We start from the raw sequence: 11824 nt of genomic DNA, 5'->3' as shown, positions 1-11824 counted from the left end.
TCAGGAATTTTTAGTTTGGTATGAATGGAATAGTGAAGATGACATGTAATATATAGAGAGACTAGTACGTCGAGCACGACCCGTGTAACTAGTTACACGGCCCCATGTTTTTAGAGAATAAATGTTTCTGATTCAGAGAATTTTACGGAGTTAGCGCGTATCATGCTGAATATTCTATGGTGACCACGACCCCGCGTAAATTGAGCACGACCCGTGCTTTTGTCACTGGGATATTATCTTTGATTTTTCAGCAAAACGCGAGAGCAAGAATTTTCTAAACGATGTTTAAGATGTTAATTAAGCATTTTTAACGCCCTAAAATTACTTTGCATTAATAATAAAGTCTTAAACATAGACTCGGGGTAATCCCGAATATCCTAAAACATGAAATTAAGTTGGGTTAAGCCTGAAAGTCCTAAACTTTGTGCCTAATGCACATGAAAAGATAAAGAAAAAAATTGTCTCTAAATTCCACTGATTGGATCTTCTCCATCTAACGGTCCGGGTGGAGGAAAGTAGGTGAAACGAAGGACTTGAAACTAAAGTTGTTCATTGATGTCCCGAAGTTTCATTTTCATGCTTTCCATCGACTCGGTGAGTTGAATGAGGCGCATTTCTTCTAGGAGATTTATTTCGGTGAGTTCGTTCACGAGCTCTTGAAGTTTAATGAGTAGCTCGATTTTGGAAATGTGTCGGGTTTCGTTTCTCGATTGGCGAGGAACGAGAATTTCATTGCTCATTTCAGCTGACATTTTGATTTTTTAGGGGTGAGAGTTTGTGTTTGGTTTGGTGGAAGAAATGCATTGGCAAGAAGTGCAATTTATAGCCATAAAGTAGCCAGGAACGGCCCCATGCTTCTTGGAACAAGGCCCTGTGCTTTGGGTTTGATAATTCTGTTACGAACCAGAGTGACTGAGATTTTTGCAGTGAAGATTCCGGCCCGCACTTTGTGGCACGGGGCCGTGCATACTGAGGCACACCCCCTTGTTTTGAGGCACTAAATTTTTATTTTTATTTTAGTTGTAAAACAAATGAACATATATTCAAGGCCTTGTTTAATGAGGGTCTTGGCCAGAACCTATTTCCCATATGTTCATTGGTTTTGGTGGAGGGTTACGACCTCCGAGACAACTTCGAATGGTCCATCGATGTATGGTTTTAATCGATGCCCATTAACTTTGAACTTTTTTCCGTTAGAATTTGAAATCTCAACTGTCCCATAGTAAAAAACTGATTCAACTATGTATAGACCTGCTCAACGAGATTTCAGCTTCCCTGGAAAAAGACGTAAACGCGTGTTATGTAACAATACACAATCGCCTACTTGAAATTTCTTGTTTCCTTTTAAATGGGCGTCGTGTAAACGTTTAGTCTTTTCTTTGTAAAACAAGGAATTTTCGTTTGTCAATGTTCTTAGTTCATCGAGCTCGTGAATTTGATCTTCCCAATTTTTACCGGCGGACATTAGATCAAAATTTACTGCTCTAAGAGCCCAATAAGCTTTGTGTTTCAGCTCTACGGGTAGGTTACATGCCTTTTCGTAAACAAATTTTAAGGGTGTTGTTCCTATGGGGTTTTATAGGCTGTCCTAAGGGCCCACAAAGCGTCATCTAACTTTTCTGCCCAATTTTTGCTATTCATCCCTATAGTTCTTTCGAGGATCCTATTTATCCCTCGATTCGAGACCTCTACTTGCCCACTGGTCTGAGGGTGATATGGTGTTTCCGAACAGTGGTGAACTCCATATCTTGCTTAGACTTTATCCATTAATGCATTGCAGAAGTGAGTACCTCTGTCGCTGATTAAGGCTTTTGGAGTACCGAATCGTATAACTACCCGAGCATCGTTAGTTGGAAGAGCTTGAGCTTCTACCCATTTAGATATGTAGTCAACTGCTACAAGGATGTACTTATTTTCGAATGAGTTAGGAAATTGACCCATGAAATCTATTCCCCATACATCAAAGACTTCACATATTTGAATGCCTTTTTGAGCAATCTCATTCTTGGATGAGATGTTTCCGGCTCTTTGACAAGCATCGCATTCTTGGATCAAAGCATGTGTGTCTGTATATATGGTAGGCAAGAATAATCCTGCATCAAACACTTTCCTGACCATGGTGGCGGTACCGTGGTGTCCACCAGTTGGTCCTTCATGGCAGTGTTTGAGAATATCTAAGGCTTCCTTTCTTGATACACACCTACGAACAACCTGATCGACACCTATCCTAAACAAGTAGGGGTCTTCCCAGAAGTAGAACTTAAGGTCGGAGAAGAATTTCTTCCGTTTTTCATGAGTTAGCCTTTTTCTTAGGATTCCACAAGCTAGATAGTTTGTGTAATCGGCAAACCAAGGACTTTCATCCTCTTCCTTCATAAATGCTTGGATATTCATCAGAATTTCATGTGCAAAATTATCATCAATAATTTCCTCGTGAAGTTATTCTGAAGCTGGGCATTCTAAGCGTGAAAGATGGTATGCGGCTACGCTTTCTGCTCCCTTTTTTGTCTTTGACTTCTATGTCGAATTCTTGAATCAATAGAATCCATCAGATAAGTCTTGGTTTTCCATCTTGCTTGTTGAAGAGGTATCTTATAGCGGCATGGTCGGTGTAAACTACGGTTTTGCAGAGAACTAGGTATGATCTAAATTTTTCAAAGGCAAAGACTACAACTAATAACTATTTTTCTGTTGTGGTGTAATTTTCTTGTACATTGGGTGAAAACGTTTTTCTCTACGTTGTCCGAGTACGGTTACAACTGCAAAGTCACTTGCATCGCACATGATTTCAAATGGAAGGGTCAAATCGGGTGTAGTCATGATTCGTGCGTTGACAAGTTTTTTATTTAATATGTTGAATAGTTCAACACTTTCTTCAGAGAAGAAAAATGTTATGTCTTTCTCTAGAAGTTTGGTCATAGGTCTAGCAATTTTGGAGAAGTCTTTTATGAAGCGGCGATAGAATCATGCGTGACCTAGAAAATTTCTAATGGCTTTGACTGAAGTTGGTGGCGGAAGGTTGGATATGGTTTCGATTTTTTCCGTATCAACTTCTAGTCATGCTTGAGATATCTTATGAGCGAGAACAATGCCCTCTTTAACCATAAAGTGGCATGTTTCCCAGTTGAGTACTAAATTCACTTCTTCACACCTAGTCAACATTTTGTCAAGGTTTTTTAGGCAATGACCGAAGGAGTCACCAAAGACTGAGAAGTTATCCATGAAAACTTTCATAGAGTGTTCGATCATTTCTCTAAGATGGCCACGATGCAACGTTGGAAGGTGGCTGGAGCATTACATAGTCCAAATGACATTCTTCGGTAGGCAAAGGTGCCATACGGACATGTAAAGGTGGTCTTCTCCTGATCTTCAGGAGAAATGGGAGTATGAAAGTATCCGGAGAATCCATCAAGAAAACAGTAGAACATTTTTCCATATGAACGTTCAAGCATTTGGTCGATAAAAGGAAGTGGAAAATGATCTTTTCTTGTGACGTCATTAAGCTTCTGGTAGTCAATGCAAACTCGCCACCTTGTGATGGTCCTCACTGGTACTAGCTCGTCCTTCTCGTTCATTACCACTGCCATTCCTTTCTTCTTGGGTACTACTTGAACGGGGTTGACCCAAGGTGAATATGAGATTGGGTAGACTAATCCGACATCAAGGAGTTTGATTACTTCTTTTCTTCACCACATCTTTCTTGTTGGGATTAAGATGTCTTTGATGTTGGACCACGGGTTTGTATTCTTCCCCCATGCGAATTTTGTAAGTACAAAAGGAAGGACTGATGCCCTTAATATCCATGATCTTCCATGCGATAGCCTTCTTATAATTTTTAAGAACCTTAAAAAGTTCTTTCTCTTCTTTAGAAATGTGAGATGAAATAATTACTGTGAGTTGGGAGTCTTTCTCTAGAAAGGCGTATTCGAGATGGTTCGGGAGTTCTTTTAACTCTATAGCTGGTGGTTCTTCGATTGATGGTTTTGATTTTCATTACATTCGGTGATCTCACATACTACTTCTGATGTTTCTTGATTTTTGTTGTTAGTATCGAGATTTTTTATTTTTCTAAAATGGGTTTTGTGACAGTTTTGGTTAAGACTTATGTTTTTGGTGTGTTTTTTTATGGTGGATTCCCACACATAGCAACTCATGATAGTGTCGATGATGTCAACACAATATGATGTGTCATCGTGGTGTTGCGGATGCTGCATAGATTTTCCTATGTTAAAAGAGATTGCCTCGTCATTGACCCTGAGAGTGAGTTGCCGGTGCAAACATCATTAATAGCCTTTGCAGTGGCTAAAACGGGTCTTCCTAAAATCAAATGTACACTTTTGTCTACCTACATGTCTAGAATTACAAAATCTATTGGGAAAAAAAATTTGTCAATTTTAACAAGCATGTTTTCAACAAGGCCCCGAGGATATTTAACGGATCGGTTTGCTAACTGAATGCTCATGCGGGTGGGTTTTGGTTTTCCTATCCCTAGTTTTGCAAAAACCACATAAGGCATTAAGTTAATACTAGCTCCTAGGTTAGCCAGGGCATTACTAATAGACAAATTTTCTATGAGACAAGAGATAGTAAAGCTCACTGGATCGGTCATATTTGGTGGCAGCTTGTTTTGGAGGATATCTAAGCACTCTTCACTTAAGGTGACAAGCGAGAGCTCCTCCAACTTCCTTTTGTTGTTCAGCACTTCTTTAAGAAACTTTGCATATTTCTAAATCTGAGTAATGGCTTCGACAAAATGGATGTTGATGTGGAGTTGTTTGAAAAGTTCTAAAAGCATCCCGTACTGAGCTTCCAATGTGACATTCATCAATTTCGGGTGTATCCGTTTGTGTAATCGTTTATCATGTTAACCAACCCGATTTATATTCCGAACATTTCAAATATATAAAATATTGGAATTTATGTTACCAAATCATTCCCATTTGTTTAACTTGAAAAACCCCTTTTACGGATTCGAAAACGGCCTTAAAACGACTAAAATACATCAAAAACGAACTTCTGGGACGCGTAACGAACCTCGCAAGACGAGCTGACCAACTCCACCCCTGGGGGCGTCGCGTCGCGCGTCTATTAAGGGGCAGGGTGGTCGCGGGGCCTCAAGTCTGCAGCATATATTAGTTGTTGTTTGTGGCTTATATCAATTTACCAAAATCCGAATTTTCTACCTTCTACACCTCTTGCTTATCCTCTCAACCTTATCCTCTATTATCAAGACCCTTTCCTTCATTCACCCTTGCTCTCACTTCATCTTTACACTCAAAATTCTCAAGAGATTCAAAGGTTGTTCTTCATATTCTTAGTAATTGACTTCTCAAGTCAAACTAACCATAATCTTTCATTCTAACTTGTTCATATAGTCTTACTAACACTTAAATATGGTGGCACAACATATATATAATGCACACCCTTTGTTACCTTTGGTAGTTACTATAACATCATGAAAATTTCGGGCTAAAAATGTCAACTTTCCAAAGTCAAGGGACTAAAAATGCCAAATTCCAAACTTTAGGGTTTAAAGTGAAAATTCTAATTTCTTGTCCTATCGCGATACCCGACGGGACAAAAGACAAGCCCATCGCGTACCGAGATGGGGCTTCTGACACGTTGTGACACGTGGCACACGGTGGCATCATTTGCTGCCACGTGTCACCACGTGGCAACACTGCCGCCATGTGTCGCCACGTGGCAGACCTACTTAGTGACGCAGATAAGCTACGTCGCGATAAGCGATGAGCTGGCCTAAGGACCCATCGCGTACCGCGATGGGATCCAAAATTTTGTCTATAAATAGCAAGGTCTGTGATCTCACTTGATGCATTCCAAACTCAGCCTACTTCTCTCTCTCTCTAACATCTCTCTAGAATATTCCAATCATATTACCGATCCACCTCGATAAACGTGCCATAATTCCTCAATAAACACGTCCCGATCCTCGATTTCGTGTCGACATTTCCTCGAAGTACGTGCCACCCTCCACCCACATTCAACCAAGAAAGCATTTGTTATCATGGCGATGTGTCTCGAGAAGCGTGCCAACAATTGTTAAAGATTGGTGTTAGATGACATTTTTTATTTTTCTAAAATGGGTTTTGTGACAGTTTGGGTTAAGACTTGTGTTTCTGGTGTGTTTTTTTATGGTGGATTCCCACACATAGCAACTCATGATAGTGTCGATGATGTCAACACAATATGATGTGTCATCGTGGTGTTGCGGATGCTGCATAGATTTTCCTATGTTAAAAAAGATTGCCTCGTCATTGACCCTGAGAGTGAGTTGCCGGTGCAAACATCATTAATAGCCTTTGCAGTGGCTAAAAAGGGTCTTCCTAAAATCAAATGTACACTTTTGTCTACCTACATGTCTAGAATTACAAAATCTATTGGGAAAATAAATTTGTCAATTTTAACAAGCATATTTTCAACAAGGCCCCGAGGATATTTAATGGATCAGTTAGCTAACTGAATGCTCATGCGGGTGGGTTTTGGTTTTCCTATCCCTAGTTTTGCAGAAACCACATAAGGCATTAAGTTAATACTAGCTCCTAGGTTAGCCAGGAGGAGGAACGTTGATCAAATGGCATTGGAGTGCTGCTCAAGTTCCTAGGATTCTAAAACGCCAACAAGGTTAGGCGTAACGACAAACAAATATAATATAATATTATATTAAAGGCTTAAGCCTAAAGTCGAGGTTATACTCGATACCTCGATAAAAGAAAAATAAACATAACAAAGAACAAAGTAAAAGATTGAATTGTAAATATGTATATATGTGTGTAAGTATATATGTATAATCTTCATTATGAAAATATTATTTAAGTAATAATGAGTATTCTTAAATAATAAAAGAAAAAGAATACGTTTCTTGGAGAAGAAGAAACGTCAGGTTTTATAAATAAACTAAAGGTTTATTAATTACTTTTAAACTAAAGGTTTTCAAGTAAAAGAGATTTATGAACTAAAGGTTCATCGAGGTAAAGTTTATAAAATAAGACTAAAGGTCTTAAGCCGGAATGTATATCCGACTAACAAATGGTTATACTCATACTATAGGTGCGAGATAGCAAGGGAAAGACCCTCGGACGGTGTTGAAGCCGATCCCAAAGAGAAAAAGGTGAATACGCCCCCAAACTTTTATAAACTTGTTTTCAAATGAGTCAAACGTGTTATATGAAAATTATTTACAAGGGACTACGTGTTCCTAAAACCGTTATAAATAAGGGTATAAGCCTAGCCCTCAGGCTATAGTATATGTGTGTCTGGATCCTTACATATGTGGTAGTATGCGGTGGGCACATCGCACCACGCTTGGTCGTAGGACGCTTTCCTATAGGAAGCACGATCATGTGTATACTTACGGGTACTTAACTAAGTCGAACGCTGCGGTGTTTGCTGAGGTGACCTAGTGTAGAGGCTCGAGTTTATAATTGTGTGATTTAGCTTTGTTATTCCTAAGCCACAATGGGCCGAGGCAGGCGTAGTCTTGAGGGGTAATAAAGTAAAAGAAAATATTTTAGCGTCAGCGTGTTCACCAGCATTCGTTGCTGACGTATTTTATTTACATTTTGCAGGTGAACAATGATAGCGCTTGGAGTGACGAAGTGCTACTAATATCTGATGGCTCGGATTTATTTTGTATAAACTTAACATACTAAAATGGCGGTTTGTAATTATAAAAAAGTAATGTTTTGTTAACAACTTAAACGGGTATTTTATAATCCCGTCTCTGACTATATATATATATATATGTTACATTTTGATCCTTAAAGTTTTATAAAGTCTTCCGCTTACAACGTAACTCTGATTTATTTACAATTGTGATACCAACTGCTGGTCGCACTCCTAGGCCCGAGATGGGGGTGTGACAGTTACTTTTCCGACTCTGGTTGGTTAAGTTTCGGACTTCGTAAGGTAAGGCCTCATGTAGGACTTTCGTGGTCCTTGATATATATACACTTATATAACTTTTTGCACATATTAATCTTGTTTAACTTATGCTCTTTTTTAGTTTGTTTGTCATATTTATGAAGTTCCATGGTGGGGGTTTGTAGAGACTAACCTCGGTTTAACCGTAAATTGTCCAAACCGTGAACCGAACTTGTTTACTAGTTTTTGTTAAATAATTGTTTTAAACATGCTTTATGTTAGATTTAAGTTTCTAAAATCATTTTTACAAGTTATTTAATATTTGGGCATGTGAAACCCATTAAGGAACATGCTGTGAGATGGAACCCGAACCAAACCGAACTTTCGTTTAAAAGACTTTATTGTTAACTTTTTGGTTATAAAACTTAAGTATTTTCATTTGTACATTATTATACAAGTTCTTGGTTATTTGAGCATATGGAAACCATCAAGGAACGTATTGTGAGATGGAAACCGAACCAATCTGATTTTTACTCGCTTAAGACACACCAGTGTGCTTATAGATATCAAGACTTGTGTATTTCTTTAAAAATAGTTTACAAACTGATTTTAATTATTTTCTTAAGTATTTGGAAATGTTGGATCCAACTTGATCTCATAACATAGATTAGACCGACAAAACTGTGACACTCGTCAATTTCAGGTTAACTCCGTTAACCGAACTCCGTTAATTCAAACTTAAGATCACACGAACTGTAACGCATATCTCATTACATTTAAATTAAGGTTTCAATAACGCATGACAATCACTACACAAGTAGTCTTTCGGAATTTCTCCGAAACACACACGAGTCGACTCAAACCGTTGGTGAACAAACAATAAACATTATAAACAAGTACTTGACGTAATTACGTGTTATGTTCATATGTGATTCATGTTTGCATGTATAAAAATTATATTATGGATGAAAAAGAATAGTTTGTGCTAGGATTAAACTAAATAGAAATTGAGGGTGCAAGTTGTAACATGATTATTATTTAAACAAATCATTCACCCAACCCTAATCCCTTTCCCACCTCCCTCTCACGGCAGCCCCCATACCCCCTCTCCTCTTGTTCGACCAAGACCACAGGCACACACACACACATACAAGTCGATTTCAAGCTTGATCGAAGGATTAAGAAGCTAACTAGGTAAAATAAACACCTTATCTAATCCATTATATCAATTAATTGCATGATTAAACCTGTAATCATAAACCCTAAGTGCTAAATATGTTATTTTTTTGATGAATTAGGGTTACATGCATGATTGTTAGTTCATAGGTTAATTGTATGTTGAGTTTTGATGAAAACTGATGCTGGACAGATTCTTAAATTCGTGTTTAGATGACTGTAACTCGATGTTAATTACATGTTTTGATGTGGTATTTGATTCTATAATATACTAGGTCGAGTCTAGCTTCTGAAAAGTCCTAGTTTGTAATTTTTGGACGTATAAAAGTTAGTTTTTACTATTTTACAAAACTGTTGTGCAATGCTGATTTGGGAGACATGCTGTTAGGCTGTCTTGCGACTAAGATATCTCATAAACGACAACACCAAATGGGTTGGTTCCACTTCTGTAAGTTAATATTTTGAGTTAGGAATCTAACCCAATTGCTATTGAATTAATTGGATTTTTCATTTAACTGGAATAAAGATTACATTATATTGCGCATGATAATGATTGCTGTGTGTTTGCTGTGATGTTTTGATCATTGTGAAAAAACCGTATATGACAATAATATAATAAAAATAATTTTAGAAACCTAACTCAAGTGTGCTTTTGTGATGATTTTTGGTGATTTATTTGACATTTTAGGATTTATTAAATAGAGTAATCTTGTCGAGTGAAAATCTGCCTGGACAATTTAGCTGCTGAATTACTTGAAGTATCATGAAAAGTGAATAATTGATCGATGTTTGCTATGTTTTGACCAAATTGCCCTTGTGGGGGATATTTGCTAGTAATGAACGATGTTAATACTTGACACTTAAGTACTTGTTAACATGTGTAACTTATCACCAATGTGTTTGTCGAGTCGCACTTATTTCACAAACGAAACACGAAACGCATCTCATGCATAAGTTGTATGTGTCGAGTCTAGGGACTTACTCGTAGTCCAATACTTAGAAAATCTCGTTTTTGTTTTTAGAACAATAGTGAGGATTTTCTGTGGCTCACACCTTTCTCGGATGTTTTTGGTTATCTTCGCAAACAGTGAGTTTCACGTCCCCTTTTTACTCTTTTAAACGCTTTTATTTGGGGGAGATAACATACTCCAGCGCTGTAGATTTTGTTTAGTTTTTATATATCACTTGTAAGGCTAAGTGGCAAACAAACCAACCAAAGTCCTTCATAACATCGAACCGGTTAATATTTGTATAACAGCGAGTCACTGTTGAGTAGTACTACTGGGTTTGACAAACCCCACCCAACTCTAAACTCGACTGTAGGTCGAGTGGGTGTAATCTTGGCTAACACATTACCATGGTCGTGGTTGACATGGTGGCAAGGCAATTGATAAACAGTCAGCTTCGGTGTCGAACACTTAGTAATACATGCTTGATAGGTTAGCTACCTATTGATATATAATTGACTTAACACTATCTGGTAACGCAAACGCAAACGCAAACACTTTATTTATATAAACCTGTGAACTTACCAACCCTGTGTTGACACTTTTAGTATGTTATTCTCAGGTTGCCGAGGCGGGCGCGCGGTATAGGAACATGCATTCGCTAAACACCATCGCTTGAAAACTTCTTTTAATTTTTATCTTAATAACTTGGGTTTTTAAGTCGTCCTGTGTGGCGTAAACTTTTTGGTTTAAAATTTACGCTTCCGCATTTTATTTAAGACTTAGGGGGTGTTTGGTAGAGAGATTTGAGGGTGGAGAATTAGGTTTCTCTTGTTTGGGAGAATTAGGCGGAGAATTGGGCGGAGAATTGGTTTTCTCTGAGAATTGGGTGTAGGCAAAAAGTAGAGAAATCCAATTCTCTCCATTTGGAAGAGAAATGGAATTCTCTCTGCTTCTAAATCGCGTCTCTGCTCTACTCCGTTCGCGTATGATGATGATGATGCTCCGACCGGCGATGGTGATGATGATGCCGACGTCCGGCACGGCGGCCGACGCCGCAGCCACGTCCGTTCGCGTCTCTGAGCCAAAACGAAACCCTAAATCGCGAGGCGGTGTTGCGAGGCGGAACCCTAAATCGCGGTGTTGATGTTGCGCGGCGATGATGATGACGCTCTACTCCGTTCGCGGTGTTGCGACGCGTCTCTGAGCCACCATTTCTCCACCATGATGATGCCGAGGCGGAACCCTAATCACGTCTCTGCTCCCGTTTCTCCACCCATTTCTCTATTGTACCAAACAAAGGAAATGATTGTCAATTCTCCACCCATTTCTATTTCTCTCCAATTCCATTTCTCTCCCATTTCTATTTCTATTTCTTCCCATTCTTTTTCTCTGTACCAAACACCCCCTTAATGTCTTGTTGGTTTGAAAACTTTAAACATGGTGTTTGATTATAAATAATGATTCCGATTCTGTTAGTTCACACCCTCCAACGGTAAAACTTCGTTAGTGGATTTTTAGGGTGTGACAGATTGGTATCAGAGCCATTGGTTATAGCGAACTAGAAAGGCATTCATACTAGACTATAACCGCAACGACCCATTAGTTATAATGTTACGCACTGCATATATTAATATGTATTATATATTTAGTTATTCATTTTCTTTATCTCTTTACCTCATTCACTCATACGCGCGTAACCCATACGCGAATTATCCTGTAAGGATGTCGACGCATCATCATCATCATCATCCGACCTAGTGTCTCATGCCATGGAAAGGAACCGCAACTACCCGACCCATCACCACCCCGAGTAGTCC

The sequence above is a fragment of the Bidens hawaiensis genome, unplaced genomic scaffold, assembly GCF_021521415.1.
Source record: "Bidens hawaiensis isolate Kalapana, Puna unplaced genomic scaffold, B.hawaiensis_p1.1 tig00006085_1, whole genome shotgun sequence".
Lineage (NCBI taxonomy): Eukaryota > Viridiplantae > Streptophyta > Magnoliopsida > Asterales > Asteraceae > Bidens > Bidens hawaiensis.
Note: the sequence above shows the minus strand (reverse complement) of the source record.